Source organism: Scyliorhinus torazame, chromosome 3 (genome assembly GCF_047496885.1).
Source record: "Scyliorhinus torazame isolate Kashiwa2021f chromosome 3, sScyTor2.1, whole genome shotgun sequence".
Lineage (NCBI taxonomy): Eukaryota > Metazoa > Chordata > Chondrichthyes > Carcharhiniformes > Scyliorhinidae > Scyliorhinus > Scyliorhinus torazame.
In genome coordinates, this window is record NC_092709.1 from 32,407,686 (window position 1) to 32,426,448 (window position 18,763).

The following is an 18,763-nucleotide window of genomic DNA, read 5'->3' on the forward strand; positions in this document are numbered from 1 at the left end:
AGTGGTTGAGTGAGGGAACCGTGGTTTACTAAAGCAGTCGAAACACTTGTCAAGAGGAAGAAGGAGACTTATGTAAAGATGAGACGTGAAGGTTCAGTTAGGGTGCTCGAGAGTTACAGGTTAGCTAGGAAGGACCTAAAGAGAGAGCTAAGAAGAGCCAGGAGGGGACATGAGAAGTCTTTGGCAGGTAAGATCAAGGATAACCTTGACCTCACTCAAGACTACAATTATGTCAGATAGTGCACCGATCCAGGCAAGTCATTGCATCCAACCCCATGTGCAGTTGTAGGTCAGTTTACACGCCAGAGAATAAGCGAATGACTAGGGAAAGAGTAGGACCAGTCAAGGACAGGGATGGGAAATTGTGTGTGGAGTCTGAAGAGATAGGCGAGATACTAAATGAATATTTTTCGTCAGTATGCACTCAGGAAAAAGATAATGTTGTGGAGGAGAATGCTGAGCCCCAGGCTAATAGAATAGATGGCATTGAGGTACGTAGGGAAGAGGTGTTGGCAATTCTGGACAGGCTGAAAATAGATAAGTCCCCGGGACCTGATGGGATTTATCCTAGGATTCTCTGGGAGGCCAGGGAAGAGATTGCTGGACCTTTGGCTTTGATTTTTATGTCATCATTGGCTACAGGAATAGTGCCAGAGGACTAGAGGACAGCAAATGTGGTCCCTTTGTTCAAAAAGGGGAGCAGAGACAACCCCGGCAACTATAGACCGGTGAGCCTCACGTCTGTAGTAGGTAAAGTCTTGGAGGGGATTATAAGAGACAAGATTTATAATAATCTAGATAGGAATAATATGATCAGGGATAGTCAGCATGGCTTTGTGAAGGGTAGGTCATGCCTCACAAACCTTATTGAGTTCTTTGAGAAGGTGACTGAACAGGTAGACGAGGGTAGAGCAGTTGATGTGGTGTATATGGATTTCAGCAAAGCGTTTGATAAGGTTCCCCACGGTAGGCTATTGCAAAAAATACGGAGGCTGGGGATTGAGGGTGATTTAGAGACGTGGATCAGAAATTGGCTAGCTGAAAGAAGACAGAGGGTGGTGGTTGATGGGAAATGTTCAGAATGGAGTACAGTCACAAGTGGAGTACCACAAGGATCTGTTCTGGGGCCGTTGCTGTTTGTCATTTTTATCAATGACCTAGAGGAAGGCGCAGAAGGGTGGGTGAGTAAATTTGCAGACGATACTAAAGTCGGTGGTGTTGTCGATAGTGTGGAAGGATGTAGCAGGTTACAGAGGGATGTAGATAAGCTGCAGAGCTGGGCTGAGAGGTGGCAAATGGAGTTTAATGTAGAGAAGTGTGAGGTGATTCACTTTGGAAGGAATAACAGGAATGCGGAATATTTGGCTAATGGTAAAGTTCTTGGAAGTGTGGATGAGCAGAGGGATCTCGGTGTCCATGTACATAGATCCCTGAAAGTTGCCACCCAGGTTGATAGGGTTGTGAAGAAGGCCTATGGAGTGTTGGCCTTTATTGGTAGAGGGATTGAGTTCCGGAGTCAGGAGGTCATGTTGCAGCTGTACAGAACTCTGGTACGGCCGCATTTGGAGTATTGCGTACAGTTCTGGTCACCGCATTATAGGAGGGACGTGGAGGCTTTGGAGCGGGTGCAGAGGAGATTTACCAGGATGTTGCCTGGTATGGAGGGAAAATCTTATGAGGAAAGGCTGATGGACTTGAGGTTGTTTTCGTTGGAGAGAAGAAGGTTAAGAGGAGACTTAATTGAGGCATACAAGATGATCAGAGGATTGGATAGGGTGGACAGTGAGAGCCTTTTTCCTCGGATGGTGATGTCTAGCACGAGGGGACATACCTTTAAATTGAGGGGAGATAAATATAAGACAGATGTCAGAGGCAGGTTCTTTACTCAGAGAGTAGTAAAGGCGTGGAATGCCCTGCCTGCAACAGTCGTGGACTCGCCAACACTAAGGACATTCAAATGGTCATTGGATAGACATATGGACAATAAGGGAATAGTGTAGATGGGCTTTAGAGTGGTTTCACAGGTCGGCGCAACATCGAGGGCCGAAGGGCCTGTACTGCACTGTAATGTTCTATGTTCTACTGGTGTTGCTGCTTGGAGACACTCCTACCAGGAGATCTGCTGCCATATATCACACTCAGTTATCTTGCACTATCCTCACATATCTACTGTCTGCAACCATTCTGTGACATCCGTCATCCAACTACACCGAGGTTGAACCCTCTTTCTGCTCCCCTCCACTTTGCCCTCCAGATGAGACCGGAATTCTCTGGCCATTTACTGGTGGCGGGATTCTCTGGTCCGCTGGTAGCGCACCCCCACCCGTGGCGAAGGGTGGCATCAATGGGAAATCCCATTGACTGATGCGGGAGCAGAGAATCCCGTTACCAGCGAACGGCACAGCGATTGAACCTGGGTCCTCGGCGATGTGAGGCAGCAGTGCTAACCACTGCACCACTGTACTGCCCTAGATGACAACTGTTCTTAACAATGCAAGAGCTGTCAACATCAATTTTTAGTATGCAACATCACAAGCGATCTTGCAAGCTAAGTGAATAGACATTACTAACAGCAATGGCTCTCATTTTCTACAAAGTTTATTTTAGATGAATTAAAAAGTTTCTCAATGGATCATTCATTTTCTCGTCTTGCTGGTTAATTGTCAATTAGCCAAGATTTTCCCCATTTGCAATAATGCTGTTCTGATTTCACATGTTGGGGTGGGAAGGGGGAGGGGCTGGGGGCTCTTGGGGAGTTGCACCTCCCAACAAGCATTAAAAAGATAGGTGACAGCAGTGTTTGCCGGAGGAGGTCTTGTGCAAAGGCTCAGTTTGGAGCTCCTCTATTTAACTCAACAAGGGTTACCTGGTCTGATGCCAAATGTGCACATGTGCAATCATGAAAAAGCTCGTTCATGCTAAATGTAACAGTAGTTGAAACATAATCCGAGATCAGCTATTATCTTGAATAGACATCCTTACACTGAGCCCCATGGTCTTGATGCCGCCCCTGAAGGTCAGCGATTGCTCATTTGCCTAAATTTTCCTTGACTAATTTAGTGAGTTAGAACAGCAAAGCTCTTGGCTATTTCTAAACTAAAAATGATCCAATAACACGAGAAGCCAGGAAGCACTCTCCTGCTCAAATATTCTACAATCTCACCAGCATTACTGTTTAGAAATATAACCTTGGTACATTTATTAGAATTCCACTATGATAGGCAATTAGCTTCCATCAGTTCTCTTCCCTAAAACAAAATGCACATGCAAAAGTCATCCTGTCTGAGGCAAGGCATATTTTTCTTATTGCTCCTATTGTTAGTCAATGGGAAGATGTGCATTGATGCAATTATCAAATACAGTCAGGCCTGTGTGTTAGGCTAGATTCCCCAGAGTAGTGACATATCGAGAATAAAGCCTGCGTGCTTATCAACCCTGCCTTTTCCTTCTTTCCCTTGACAACTCAACTGCAGTTCACTTTAAAATATGCACAGCCCTTCCACTGAGAGATAGAGAAACAAAACGAGGGGTCTATGTTTAGCACTCATGTTCCTATGTGGTAGAAACCTATTACTGACATGAAGGATACGGATTTACTGTCAGAAGTCTAGGTCTGGGAGTATTCAGACACTGTGGGCCAGATTTTCTCTCTGAGACTGGTAGCTCGAGTTTGGAAATTTCCTGACTCCACAGTAAAACATAGTCCAGAAAGTGAAATATTTGCTCCGTTGTGGGGTGGGGGGTGGGGGGGGGGTCTCAACTCTCTGCGATTTCTGCCCTGTTGTTAGGCCCTCTAGTACCTCACTCACTCTATCACCCTCACCCCAGCATGAGCCCCATGGTCCTTCACACCCTCCATGTCAATGTAGAATCCCTACAGTGCAGAAGGAGGGAATTCTGCCCATCAGGAACTGCACCGACTCTCCGAAAGGGCAACCCACATAGGGCAACTCACCCGCCCCATCCCCCAACCCCACCCAACCTTTGGACACGAAGGGGCAATTTTATCACGGCCAATCCAGCTAACCTGCTCATCACTGGACTGTGGGCGAAAACAAAAGTACCCGCAGAGAACCCACGCAGACAGGGGGGACACAATTCAGCCAAAAAATTTCAAAGTGCCATTTCGGGTGAGTTTGTCGGGATGTTTCGCATCGGATGCACTGGCGGATTCATGGCCTGTATTCACCCGCACTTTGTTCAAAGTATTAGCCCCCATGTGAATCTCTCCATGCCTGGTCCCTCGCCGTCTGATTCACCCGACTCGCGCCTCAGACGCTCGCCGCTAATAAGGGGGAACTGCTTTTAAACGCTCTCTCAGCACTCACTCTCAGTCAAGAAACAAGGAAGCAGTGCGGAATTCTGTTCCTCGCATTGGGGATGCTGACCTGGCCAGGCTTCTTGACGCCGTTAATGAGAGGCGGGGCACCCTGCTCCCCCGAGGGGGTCGGAGGACCAGCAGCAGGGCCAACAATGCTGCCTGGGAGGCAATGGCAGCTGCAGTGAGTGCGGGCAACATGACCAGGAGGACCGCCGTCCGATGTCGGAAGGAGACTAACAGCCTGCCACCCCTCAATCTCCCGAACCCCACTCCCTCTCCCCAATGCACTGGCTGACATCTGACCTTCAGATTTGTTTCTCAACAGTCCCTGCCATCCACAAGCACAGCCCCTTCATGTTCAGGTGCGGTGCCCACACATGCTATCTGCCATAGACACCCCCCTGACCCATCAAGCGTGCTCTCTCTTTGTCCCCACAGGAGATGCTAGTCCATAATAAGGGGGAAAGAGCAAAGATGAGGGGAGGAGTCCCAGAGATCTAAGTCCTCACCCGCTGTGAGGGACAGGCCCAGATAATCCTGGGAAAGACCAACAGCGAGGTTTGCCTGCATCAGAGAGGTGAGAATTCACTGCCCCTTCATCCAGATGACCTGTCTCAAGGAAGTTGTTGTGTCCCACAAATTTATCCTTCACTGTCACTGACCTCATGTACATTATCGTGCAGGATCTCCATCTGATGGCGTCGGGCCATCTGGAGTGGTGCACCCCCACCCCCTCCACCCAAAGACAACACTTCAGAGGAGAGCTCTGAGGAGACTACCAGTGAGGCGTCACAGCTATCACCCGCATCAACGCAGAGACACACACCTCGGCAGGCCGCGTTAGTGGACAGGTTTCAGAGGTGCTATCAGGTGAACACCACACAGCTGCTGCTGATGCACATCGGGTGAAGGCAGTAACACCCGCGGGAGATGGCAGTCGGAGGTCTGCTGGATCCCAGGATTCTGCTGGGTCTCAGCCAGGTGTTGAAACTCTGGACGAGGTTCTCCCAGAGCTGATGTAAATGATAGGACGCAGCCGTGACATTCAGGAGGGGGTGTTCGTGATATTCCAGTGTCCCAAAGAGGAGTCCCAAAGCCTTAATTTGCAGGAGATGGTGCCGGAAATGCAAGGCACCCAGTCCAACACTGCTAGGGTGGCGACTGCAGTTGTTACGACCCCCTGGTCTACGGCACAGTCGATTCCAGGCCCCCTTGATCAGTAGTCGCAACACAATTGATTTGACCAATAAGTTTTAGAAAAATACCTGAAGTCTTTGGCTCTTGGCTGCCCAATAATTACAGTCACCAGGTTTGTAAATCTAAACAAAATCACTTTTTATTTACAACAAGAACTACAATGAAATATGCAGCAAATACAATGGGTTAACTATTATCTAATTCCTAACCCCCACACTTAAACTCGCCCACCCTCTACACACACACACAAGACACAAACACAGAGATACAGAGGGCAGAAAAGGGTGTAAAAAAGTAAAAAAGATAAGAGACTTTGTGTCAGATGGTTGTTTCTACCACACCTTCCATTAAGGCTTTCAGTTCGAGATTTCTGTTTCCAGTCTGTAATGGTTTTCACTGTAGATTCATTCTTTCAGGTTCGCTGTAGGTTCAGAAATGCACCAGTTGCCCCTCCATCCCATGGAATCACCCAGGGCCCTACGGGCACCATCAGGAAGGAGGAAGTGCTGGAGTCCATCACGGAGCCTTCCACCAAGGAGACAAAGGCGGTCTCCAGTTCTTCTTGAAGCCCCTGGCCTGACACCGGTGCATTTCAAGGGAACTGGGCTGAACAGGGTGGCATGGCAACATCAGTGACAGTGGTACATTGGCTGGGGCCAGGCCCTCCAGAAGACGTCTGGCAAGGGGATCAAATGCCACTGGGCGCCGAAAGGAGCAGGCTGTCTCCACTTCTGATGTGCATCCTGGGGACACACCTCAACATTGCAGTAGACCACGGAAGATCAAGAAGAGTGAGGAGCACTGAGTGGGCACTGGTGAGGTCAATATCCGTAGCTAGGGGGAATGGAAATCCCTCACAGTCAAAGGTTCATCATTAAACCATTTCACACCTGATACATGTGAAGCCTCTGTCACTTCAATCATCACACAGGGCCTGCCCATTTCCCCCCCGTCCAGTGGTCCAAAATGAAAAGTCCCCAGTGCAGAGTCCATCAGAAGGATGGAAGACAGGAGTCAGCCTTAATCAGGTCCTGAGGAGCACCAGAGCTTTCACACAGGGAGTGATCATCATTCTCCTGCCTTGCATATTGACTTGCTGACAGTGCTAACACAGGCCCATCACCCTGGAATGATGTTACATGGACCCTTGGAGGGGGGAAACATTGTGGTCGGGGAGGGGGTGCTCTGATGGGGGGGGGGGGGCAGGGGGTAGGGATGGGAAAGGGGGAGGATAAGGGGGGTATTGACGGACACAACCCCATCCCAGAAGAATCTGCGGGTCCTCCTGGCATGCCGGACTCACGCCACTGCCTGTCCTCCATCCTCTGGTTCCTGTTTGGGATCATCTTCCGGTCCCTCTCGATCAACCTCTTCCTCAAACGAGGCTACATCTTCCTTCTCCTCCTCCAGAATGTCACCCTGTTGCTGTGCCAGATTATGGAGGGCACAGCAGACCATCGCAAAGTGAGAGATCCTCTGGGTGGGGGGGTTACTGCAGGGCGCCGCCAGAGCAGTCCAGGCAACGAAACCACATTTGCAGCAGCCCGATGCACTGCTCAATGACAGCACGGGTAGAAATGTGGGCCTCACTGTAACAGGTCTCTGCACCGGCAGCATTAGCATTGAGCTCTACCACTAACCCTTGCCCCCACATGCCAACCCATCATCCTGGCATGGTCCTCAAAGACACTGGGGATCTCCCGAGTGCCCCAGGATTTAGCAGTAATGCACAATCCCAGGGTAGCGGGTGCACACGTGTATAATCCTCAGGCAGTGGTCGCACACAATCTGAACAATCAGGAAATGGGACCCCTTCCTGTAAATAAAGGACACTTTCTGACATCCCGGTGCTTGCTGGGTAACATGTGTGCCATTGACTGCCCCCTGGACTTGGGCATCCCAGCGATTCCTGCAGCCTGGGCATCTTTGTGGGCCTGGCCCAGGTCGCAGATAATGTAGTCGGATACCTGGGCATCCAGAGCATCCGTCACCTCCCGGTTGAGCCTGTGGGCTGAAGATTGGGAAATTCCACACAAGTTCGCGTTCGAGCCCTGGAATGACCCAGAGGCATAAATGTTTTGTGCTGCTGTGGCCTGCAGCGGGACCTGGGTGTCCTTGTCCACCAGTCGCTGAAGGTAAGCATGCAGATGAAGCAAGCGATAAAGAAAGCTAATGGTATGTTGGTCTTCATTGCAAGAGGTTTTGAGTACAGGAGCAGGGATGTGTTGTTGGAATTATACAGGGCCTTGGTGAGGCCGCACCTGGAATATTGTGAGTTTTGGTCTCCTTTTCTGAGGAAGGATGTTCTTGCTCTCGAGGGAGTGCAGCGAAGGTTTACCAGACTGATGCCAGGGATGGTGGGACTGTCATATGAGGAGAGCTTGACTAGGTTAGGATTGTTCTCGCTGGAGTTCAGAAAAATGACGGGGAATCTCAAGAGACTTATAAAATTCTAACAGGACGAGACAGGGTACTTGCAGATGATACCAATGGTGGGTGTGTCCAGAACCAAAGGTCACAGTCGGAGGATTCAGGGTAAACCATTTCGGACAGATATAAGGAGACATTTCTTCACCCAAAGAGTGGTGAGCCTGTGGAATTCATTACCACAGGAAGTAGTTGATGCTAAAACATTGAATATATTCAAGTGGCGGCTGGATATAGCACTTGGGGATCAAGTAGGATTAGGCTACTGAGCTGGATGATCAGCCATGATCGTGATGAATGGTGGGGCAGGCTCGAAGGGCCAAAAGGCCTCCTCCTGCTCCTATCTTCTATGTATCTATACTGTCTTTGGCTGCTGCCCGCCTTGACTGCAACAAGCACAGCGAGGGCGGTCTCCGCAGGATCTACACTCACAAACATTTTGGTTTCTGGAAGGAATCGGAGAAGGAGAGAGACCGACAATCAGTTCGGGCTTCCTTCCCGGGACCCTCAAATTCCCCAGGCCTCCCCCACCCTTACTATGGCTGTCACGCCTTCACTCAAGAGTGCCATCCAGCGAGCCAGTTCTGCTGGCAAACCTCATCTGCACACTCACTCCCTGCCAAATCAGGAGCCCACCTCTGCCAGCAGTGTTCGAGAGCTCGTGTTCAGCTGCCCGTCGCTCTCCCGGCCACTTACCCTTTAGCCGTGAGAGGGTCCTCAGTGGTGAAGCCCCGCTCTTTCCTGTTTGCAGCTGCCTCTATGGTGCTGACATTCCTAGAGTACAAGCACACAGTTCAGGCATCAAAGGTTGAAGGACATCCAGTCCACTTATCAGGCTCTCAGAAATGGCACCTGTGCCTTTGTGGAGGCACTTGAGAGTTCAGAAGTGTAAAGTGCTCTCACAATTAACAAGGCTAATCCCGCCTTTGATATAGTCTCCAGCTCTGAAGCTAGAGGTTGCTCACAGTGAAAAGGGATGAAATTAACTTTCATGAGAGAAGCCACAGCAGGGCTCTGTCCTGGGAGAGTTTGTTAGGACAGACAGGCGGCGGTTGTGGTTGCCCCTGTTATCTGTCTACACGAAATTTAAGGATGGCTTGAAGGCCTCACAGATGCAAAGCCCATCATCCGCATCCCCTGGCCCAGGGGAGGCCCCCCACCTGCCCCCCCCGAACTACCCCAATACCCCTGAAAAACCACGCCCTCCCAGGACTGGGGCAGCAGCTCTGGTGCCCTTAGGCTGCATGTCGCTAAATGTGGAAATGCCTACTCATCTCCTCATTTCTCCTTGATAACCATTGCACCAGCTTCCCATTTTTGTAAAGGCGTACTAAACAACCCCCATGTAACTTCTCACTGGACTTGACTCCCAGGAGGCTGCCGCATTCGACTTCAATCTCGCTAATGAGATCGAAATTCATAGAAATTAGGCTCAATGACCTTCCCGTCATTTCTGGGCGAAATCTGGAACTCGCCGTCAGGAGCTGGCTGGGTGAATCTCAAAATGGTTCGGTCCAGCACAAATCTTGATTTTGGCCTTTCCCGCTATTCACCTGGTGCGCCCAGATTCATACTGCACACAACACAATGGCTGAATCGCTTCCGGACAAAACATGCAAACTCCACACAGTTACCCAATGTCGGAATCGAATCCTGGTCCCTGGCGCTATGAGGCAGCACTGCTAACCACTGTGCCACCGTGCCACCCCATAATTCCAATTCATACCACCCCATGGTTGTTCATGCCTTCCCTACCACCTCCAAAGCAACTGACCCAATATCCCACCTCAGGAGGCGTGTGGCGATGAACAAAATGAACTGCTAATTATCTCATCAAGCTCTCACTCCTACACACTTAATTGTGAAAAAACTGCCATTCATAAAATTATTTCAAAGCTTTTAAATCTCAAGTGGTTAATGTCTCATAAAACAAATTTTTATTCAGATCCCTCATCAAAGACAATTAATCCCATAAAGCCTCTTTAAGATGCTAATCAACTGTGAACTCCGAACCCCTGCTGAGATTATTTTAGTTTTTGAAGCTAGGCCAAGGATTCATAATAATTGCCTTTGGGGAAATATAAACAAATAGCTTTATTGAAACTGCAAGGCCGGATACTATCTGGATCCCATCCTCGCATAGTAGGTTCCATATCCGAATATTTAAATAAATGCAATTGCTCATTTAAATAGGGGCTGGTTTAGCACAATGGACTAAATAGCTGGCTTGTAACACAGAACAAGGCCAGCAGCGTGGGTTCAATTCCCATACCGGCCTCCCCGAACAAGCGCCAGAATGTGGCGACGAGGTACTTTTCACAGTAACTTCATTGAAGCCTACTTGTGACAATAAGCGATAATAATAATTATTATTATTATTTCTAACCTGTGCCTGTCAATCAAAGCAGTCCAGCAAAGGGGTTTCTTAGATCTTGGTAACAGCTCTAGCCTGATTTTTGCAAAGTTTAAAGACCTGGGGCTGGATTCTCCGCACCCCGATGCCGAAATCGCGGCCGACGTGGAGGCGGAAAATCCATTTCCCCGTACGGAATCGGGACCGGCGCCGGTTTGCCGATTCTGCAGGCCCCGTATAGCGGCGTACTTGCCCAGCACCTATCTGGGGCCATTGACTGAGGCCCGCTCCGCCATTCTCCACCTCCGACCGGCCGAAGTCCCTACGGCGTGGAGCTAATGTGGTCCAGCCAGTCGGGAAACTAGCATGGTGGCTGCGGACTCAATCCGCAGCCACCCTGGTCGAGGGCGGGCCGTTCAGAGGGCAGGAGGGGCCTTATATACAGCGGGGAAATGTTTGTGCAGACATTGAGGGTCGGGCGCGCAACCGATCGGGGGGTTTATTTTCAGTGTCCAGCTCCATGGTCTGAGTCCGTCATGGAGCACGACGCGGCCGCTGGAGTCCGCCACTGTGTGCATGCATGGCCTCCGACCCGGACGTGCGGGTGCCCGTATCTGCAGCAAAAGCTGCTAGATCTATGTCGGGTCCCTGCTAGCCCCCTGCAGGGCTAAGAATATGTGGCCCTTTCACGCCTGTTTTTCTGGCGTGAAAGTCCAGAGTTCTGACGACGGCGTGGGGACATAGTCCCAATAACGGCGAATCCAGCCCCAGGGCATTTAACAAATTTCAGATCATGACAGTTATGCAAACCTTATCTGCCCTTCAAAAACATTCATCTCTACGGTTAAGGCCCCATGTACCAGCCAACATGGGGTCTATTTAAACTCGAGCATTAATTTTAAACAGCCCGGCTGAGTTCACATTTCCCACCTGTGTGAATCACCCCCACCCACTTTCCCATACCAGTAAATAAATGGATCTGCTGGAAATGGGTGAGGAATTTCCACATCAGGGTCCACTTCAGCTGGCCACTTCTAAAAGGTCCCCAGTCTTCCCAACTGTGTCTGGCCCTGTGTCACAGATTTAGGCTATTGCAGCTTTAATGAAGTGGAATTGAACCATACTATTCCTTTTTTTTTAAAATGTTTTTTTTGCCAATTAAGAGGCAATTTAGCATGGCCATTCCACCTACTCTGCTCATCTTTGGGTTGTGGGGGTGGGACCCACGCAGACACAGGGAGAATGTGCAAACTCCACACGGACAGTGACCCGGGGCTGGGATCGAACCCGGGGCCTTAGCACCGTGAGGCAGCAGTGCTAACCACTGCGCCACCGAGCTGCCCGAACCATACTATTCCTAACAAAGATTTATTTAAACATCTACAAATTAAGCATGCACACTTCAGCACTAAAAATTAGGCAGAAACCCCTTCAATCTCCAAGTAAAATGGCAAGAAGCCCAAATATAACCTGCAAATTTAAGGAAAACGTGATAAGATTTAAAGATAGGGTTTTGACAAATGCTCCTGCTATCTCATCCGAAAATGTTGCAGTGATGATTTCTGACCTGCAATTAGGCAGAATCAAGTCTGGAGGTCAATCACATTGGCAGAGATAGAAACTGGAAACAAACAAATTCAGTTGAATGTGTTCTACAAACATATTCAACCACTTCATATTTGCTCAAAACATTGGCATTGTAGGCCTGAATTTCTCCATGTACCCTGTGAAATTGAGCACTTGCAATCAAACCTTTTCTGGATGAAACTCCAGGAGACTGACTGAGGGAACTCTGCCCAATGCTGATTACCACGATGAATATGAAACTCTCCTATGCTGCAATAGCAGGAATCCATATGCGGTGCTGCACACTAATAAGCATTGTAAAGAGTACCACCTTAACACTAGGGATTGACAGACCTTCCTGCCACCTAACAACAAAAGCCCTCATTAAGGAGACCGTTCCACGTGCAAATGTTTAGATTACAGCAAAGGGCCCTCAGGGGAACTGGCAAAGAATTGGGTCCTCATAAAATAGGCGCAGCACAAAAATGAATAGGGAATGAGAGATTTATTCTTTCAAGTTGCTTGTTTCCTTCTTGTCCTTTAGCAACTATCTCACATATTGAATGTATTGAGTTTGCTGTGCAATTACTGTTCAATGTCTGAGCCTCGTGTGTATTGATTTTTTTTCTTCTTCTTAGGCAGTCTCTTGGAAATGAGGGTGACTTGGTTTCTTAGGTGACTGAAGGGTGCAATTCACAACCTACAGTCTCTGGCACAGGTGGGGCAGGTGGTGGTTGGAGGAGTGGGTAAGGTGCTCGGGTTGCCATGACTCCTTTCGCTCCAGCTTGCTCTCGGCGATGGTAGTTGAGGTGTTCCATTCTTTCCCAGACCCTTTTCCTCCACTTTGGACGGTCTCGGGCCAGAGTTCGCAGGTGTTGGTGGGGATGTTACATTTTTTTCCAAAGAAGCTTTGAACGGTGCCCTTGAAGCGAATCCTCTTCCCTCCTAGTGTTCACTTGCCGTGTCGAAGCTCCAAGTGCAGTGCTTGTTTCCGGAGTCTTGTGACAGGCATGCGGGCGGTGTGGTCAATGCTTCGATGCACTGGACATTGGCGTGAGCAAGAACACTGACAGTGGTGTGCATATCCTGCCAATGGATTTGCAGGATCTTTCGGAGGCAGTGCTGGTGGTGTTTCTCCAGTGCTCCGAGGTGCCTGCTGTACATAGTTCACATATCTGAGCCATATAGGCGCTGTAGACCATGAGCATGGTGTCAGGCCTGAGGACCTCATCCTCGTACACTCGCTTAATAATAAGCTCTTATTATCACAAGTAGGCTTCAATGAAGTTACTGTGAAAAGCCCCTAGTTGCCACATTCCGGCGCCTGTTCGGGAAGGCCAGTGTGGGAATTGAACCCGCCCTGCTGGCCTTGTTCTGCATTACAAGCCAGCTGTTTAGCCCACTGTGCTTAACCAGCCTCAGTAAACCTCGCTGTCCGAAGGTGACAGAAGGCTGCACTGGCACACAGATCATTTCCATGTATCTATAATATCCCCACATACCTATATTTAAACTTATGTTGTTGCATAGAATAATGTACTTGAAAGTTTAAATTAAAAAGCAAAATGCTTCATGCAACGAAGAGTACACTGAGAGGCCAGCGAATAGGGCTACAAAGGGAAGTTGAAAATTGCAGTTACGAGGAGAGACTTCAGATTACAGAAAGATCAAGTATGAAGTTTAACAGAGACCTAAAAGTTTTGACTAGCTGAATAAGGATAAGACTATTTCTGCTATATGAGGAGTCACTGACAGAGGTCATTGATTTAAAATGGTCATTAGAGAGAAGATAGGAGAAATGTCTTTATGTAGAGCAAGGTGTTGGAATGTATTCCTACTTGAAGGAGGAACTTAGCAAAATGGATGAATGTATGAAGTCGAGATAGGAGCAAAGCTGTGGGAGAGAGCAGGGCAATGAGAATTTGTTTTGGGTTGTTTGAACAGAATTGACACATACACATTGCACTAAACAACCCCCTTTTGCGCCATAAATGTCGATGTTAAAAAAAAGATTCCTGCACAAAACGGATCTGATGCTCACCCTAAAAGAAAACAAATCTTCATTTTCTTTGTACCCTTCTGTGAGGAAAGAAAATTCTTGGACAGAGCAAATTTAATGCTCACTTTGGAAAAAGGCAGAAAACATACTGCCAATGGCAACCTTTTTTGTAAAAGATATCTGACTTGTATGAGTTTTTTTATCATATAAAGGTCGCCGCAGGATTATGATTATTCAATGACTATGCATGCTGTTTGCCCACATCCAATGTTCATCTCACATAAGCAAATAGAGCTAACACAACCCTTTCTACATGTATTTTTAATGTTCTTGTGCAAATCCCCAATGTACATCGAATAATATAATGCAACTAAGACCAAACCCATCCTGTGCAATGCAAACATTCAATGGCAATTCCACAGTCTCTTCAAAAATTCTAAGAATGCCAATTTTTTGCCACATGCACTTAAGCCCATTATCAGTAATTATTCAATTGATTGCACTGTTGATAGAACCTCAATCATGTTTTTTTACGTGACATTTTTGGCCCACGAAAGCCTTTGGTAGAACATTCAACATTGAAATAAAAATTGATTGTGTATGCTCTTGAGTTTTTGAGTATTGTGTTTTAATGAGTAAAATATTTGTGCCCATCTTACTATTTTGAGAATGTGCCATCAGGCTGAGTATTTAATTTAAATTAATGGTACAAGGTTTGGTGCAAATAGTTATAAATTTGCAATACCTTGTGCCATAAATCTTGTTACAATTACAATTCATCCCCAGCACACAGAGACAGAATGTAATTGTTAGCAAAGAGATTTGTGAAGTATTTCCACAAGCAAAGCTGACTGTATAAATCATGAATAAATTGAAAAAGTTAGTCATCTTCACAAGTGGATGCACTTTCCCACTGTTAGCAATAATTATTCTACTTATTCCAGAACATTTTTCAAATAAAGATTTATTAATCAGTAATGGATATAAAATGTATTAAGAACATTTGTACACCTTATCTGTCTTCAAGTAAGTTTGATGCTATTATGTTTGCAACTGCAGCACTCATTAATACATTAAATTTAGTGTCCTAGACCCAAACATCTTTAGCTGCTTCATTAATGACCTTTCTTTCATCATCAGGTCAGAAGTGGGGCTATTCGCTGATGATTGCACAATGTTGAGCACTATTCCTAACTCCTCAGATACTGAAGCAGTCCATGTCCAAATGCAACAAGACCTGGACAATGTCCTGGCTTGGGCTGACAAGTGACTGGTAACATTCATGTCACACAAGTACCAGTCAATGACAATCTCCACCAACTATTAACATTGTGGAGGTGACCTTTGACCAGAAACTGAACTGGACTAGCCATGCAAATGTTGTGGCTACAAGAGCAGGTCAAAGGCTAGGAATCCTGCGGCGAGTAACTCACTTCCTGACTCCCCAAAGCCTGTCCACAATTAACAAGGCACAAGTCAGGAGTGTGATGGAATACTCTCCCCTTGTCTGGATGAGTGCATTTCCAACCAAACCTAGAAACTTCACAGCGTCCAGGACAAAGCAGCCCACTTGACTAGCATCCTTTCCACAAACCTTCACTCCCTCCACCACCAATGCACAGTAGCAGCAGTGATTACCTAAAACGGCGCCTTCCACAACCATGACCACTACCATCTAGAAGGACAAGGGCAGTAGACACGTAGGAACACCACCACCTGGAAGTTCTCTCCAAGCCACTCACCATCCTGACTTGGAAATATATTGGCGTTCCTTCACTGTTGCTGGAACAAAATCCTGGAACTCCCCAACAGCACTGTGGGTGTACCTACACCACCTGGTTGCAGTGGTTCAAGAAGGCAGCTCACCAACACCTCCTCAGGGGATCAGAGGAATGGGCAATGAATGCTGGAATAGCTAGTGAAATCTACATCCCATTAATGAACAAGGAAAAAGTCAATCATGTAATCGACTTATTTTCATTCCCACAAATTTTTGCCTTATTATTTCCGAGGTAAATAAAATTTTCTTAATTGTCTCTTGCACATGCATTATTTGAAAACATTTGAGTCATCAAATCCATTGCTATTTCTAATTTGCATATGTTAGCAGTTTGAACCCTTGACCTAACCAGCACTAATCACAATTAGCCACTGGCATGAAGCAAAGTGCACACCATCCTCTTTGTTAGTAAAATTCACGAAACTGAAATACTTTTGATCTTCTGCGATTTTCTTACATTTTACATTTACGCAACTCAACTGCTGAAGAAATGTTTGTGCCTGTGCAGAGGAGATGCCATATAGATTGATCCTCCATTCAGCTATTGCTGTCTTTAATTGCAGTAAGCTTCCACTCCCTAGACATTGTGAAATAATGTATATTTTATGCGAATAAAATATTAGCATAAACGTTGTGTCTGCTCCCACTACTTCTACTATATCCCTCATACGTTTGAATCATGAAACAATTGTAGTTCCAAATCACATATGTACTACTGTACCTCTTCCAGATTGTGAGGGATGATTAAATTGGCCTCCAATCGGTAGGCGGCCATTGTTTGACCTCAAATTCCATGTAATTTTGGAGCAATACTAAACAATAGGGTTATGTCAGTCTCTATAAATACCTCTAACCCAACTGTCCAGTCAAACAAACTGTGACCCGAGTGTTATTGACAATCAGTGAGCAGTCACTCAATCAGATTCTTAGCACGTTTGTTCATTCTGCTGAGAGTGTTTCAACCACGGAAAATACTTTCACAGAAAACACTGAATTCAGTGCAACATTGTTGCATAATTCATTTCAAAGCCAACACTTCCAACCTATGTCCCACCCCAAAAGCTTTAATGTTCTGTTGTTTGTCCGTAAGCAAGTTACCTCTTACTCCAATATTATACCAGCAGATAGCCCTGGAAGGAACCCCTGGCAAAAAGTAGTGATGTTTAAAAAACCCAGAAGGCCAGACTAAAAGGTATGGTATTTGAGGATGAGTAGTACAACAGCACAGTAGAATAATATCTTAATGGACCTTAAACCAACCAGAATATGTTTGTCGTGCTTATTGTTGTCTTTGTATTTTTTTTAGAAAAGGTAACTCTTTTTTTTTTAATTGTTTCTCATTGAAATATAATTTGGGTCACAGCCAAGTTGTTTGTTCGCTTGTGTTCTGCATTTCCCAATGTGCAATGCATGCTTGTCTGCTGTGGCCAATTTTAAGCACAATTCAATCCAGTCTCTTCCTCTCTTCAGACACAGGCCTCTTATCCCTTCACTCAGATACAAGAAACACAGGTACACACACACATGGTTAGAAAGTCAGTATAAATCTGGGGGCAATCAACTTCTGAAAAGGTGGGGACCAGTCAGCAAACACGAATTTCAAAGTTTCGTGAACAACATTTTAATCAACACCATTGGGAGGGGGGCGGGGAGAGGGGGCTATTTATTCCGCCATAAATCTAAAAGGTTATTGAGTAATACGGAAAAAAAAACTTTGAGAGAAATCCCATGTGGCCAGCCGAAACACTGGGTCAAAGAGGTTGGCATGCTCCCACCCATCACCTCCCCCTCCAGGACTGAACAGCGCATGCAATATGTGTGTGTGTGGGGAGGGGATAGAACAAAAAAAAAAGATTGCATTTCCGAAGAGGTCAGACGTAATGTCAATTACAGGATGTCAAAGCAGTTTCAGCTTCCTATTTAGATTTTTTAAAATGTGAATGGCAGTAGCGGTTTAGCCCCACCCTGCCATCATCCCAGTAAAGGCAGGTCCCTCTCTGCAGCGCCAGCTCCACACCATCACGGAACTGGGGTTTCAGATCAAATTCACCAAGAGATTTTTTGGGGGGAGGCGGGGGTGTTTGTGGGTGGGGGTAACAAATAAAAAAAGACCCATTTGGTAAAACAATGCGTGAAACCAACAAACATGACACAGGAAACCGAAAGCGCACCAACCTTTTCCCCCTGTTCAATGTCTCTCACATCACAGTTAACATTAAACCGTGCTGACAAATCTCTTAAAAGTGTTTTTAATCCGGCGTGTCCACGTTACACCCAGATAAGTGTGCGCATTAGGATTATGCACAGATGTTTAAAAAATAATACTAATAATAAAAAGGTAGAACACACCCAGGCGATTTCATGAAAAATAAAGATACGTGTTGCTGATTTCTCTTGAGCTGGACAACCTCTGCCTGGGATTTTTCCTTCTCTCCGCATTGAAAGAGCTCAGGTATTTCTGTACTCACTTGCCATACTGTCTTCACGTCTTGTGGGTCGAGGCTGCACGTTGGGCGACACTTAAATAAAAATAAAAATAACCTCATGTCTCGAAAAGCTTCCGGACTGGGAGAAAATCCAACTGCGGCGACATAATGAAACTACTGTGTGATTTATACATAGGCAGATGTATATTTCATGTAGCTGATTTCTTTTTCTTGTTGCAATGTTCTGTTACATTAAGGCAATTTTCTTGTCTTTTTTTTTTCTCCTTCCCCCGCCCCCCCCCTTCCTCCTCCTCCTCCCTCCTTCAACACTCTCTTTCTCAGTCTGTGGACAGCTCCCAGCGCAGCTCTGATAGCGGCGCAGCCCCACAGACATCTGCCTCACTCCATCCGCACAGCGTCAGGCTCACACACCCCTTAAAGAGGCAATGGAAACACCTCCAGCATCGGCACGCACCTCTGCCCTTCCTTTTGACATAAACAGAACCTCCAGTCAACTCTACGTGGGAGAGGAGGGGGGATAAATTGCAAAGCAACATTGGATTTTATCAGAAGCACAAAATAAATCCCAAATGCGAAATCCATCACACTTATTCAGAAGTTTTAAAATGATCCTGCTTTATAATGTGGGGTCCGACGATTTGTGTGAATGCATGTGGCAATAAAAGTCACTGCA

The 18,763-nt window shown here is 46.7% G+C and overlaps 1 protein-coding gene across 9 annotated transcripts in view; it reads right to left on the reverse strand.

The window, feature by feature from the left end:
- The window catches only part of LOC140408395 (janus kinase and microtubule-interacting protein 1-like), a 517,156-nt gene extending 498,813 nt beyond the window's left edge, over nt 1–18,343 (reverse strand). For 8 of the 9 annotated variants that reach the window (XM_072495527.1, XM_072495531.1, XM_072495530.1 and 5 more), the window contains exon 1: nt 18,112–18,343. The gene's annotated coding sequence lies outside the window, so the exon portion shown is untranslated. The other variant, XM_072495525.1, reaches the window with a different exon arrangement.
- Between the last annotated feature and the right edge of the window lie 420 nt (nt 18,344–18,763).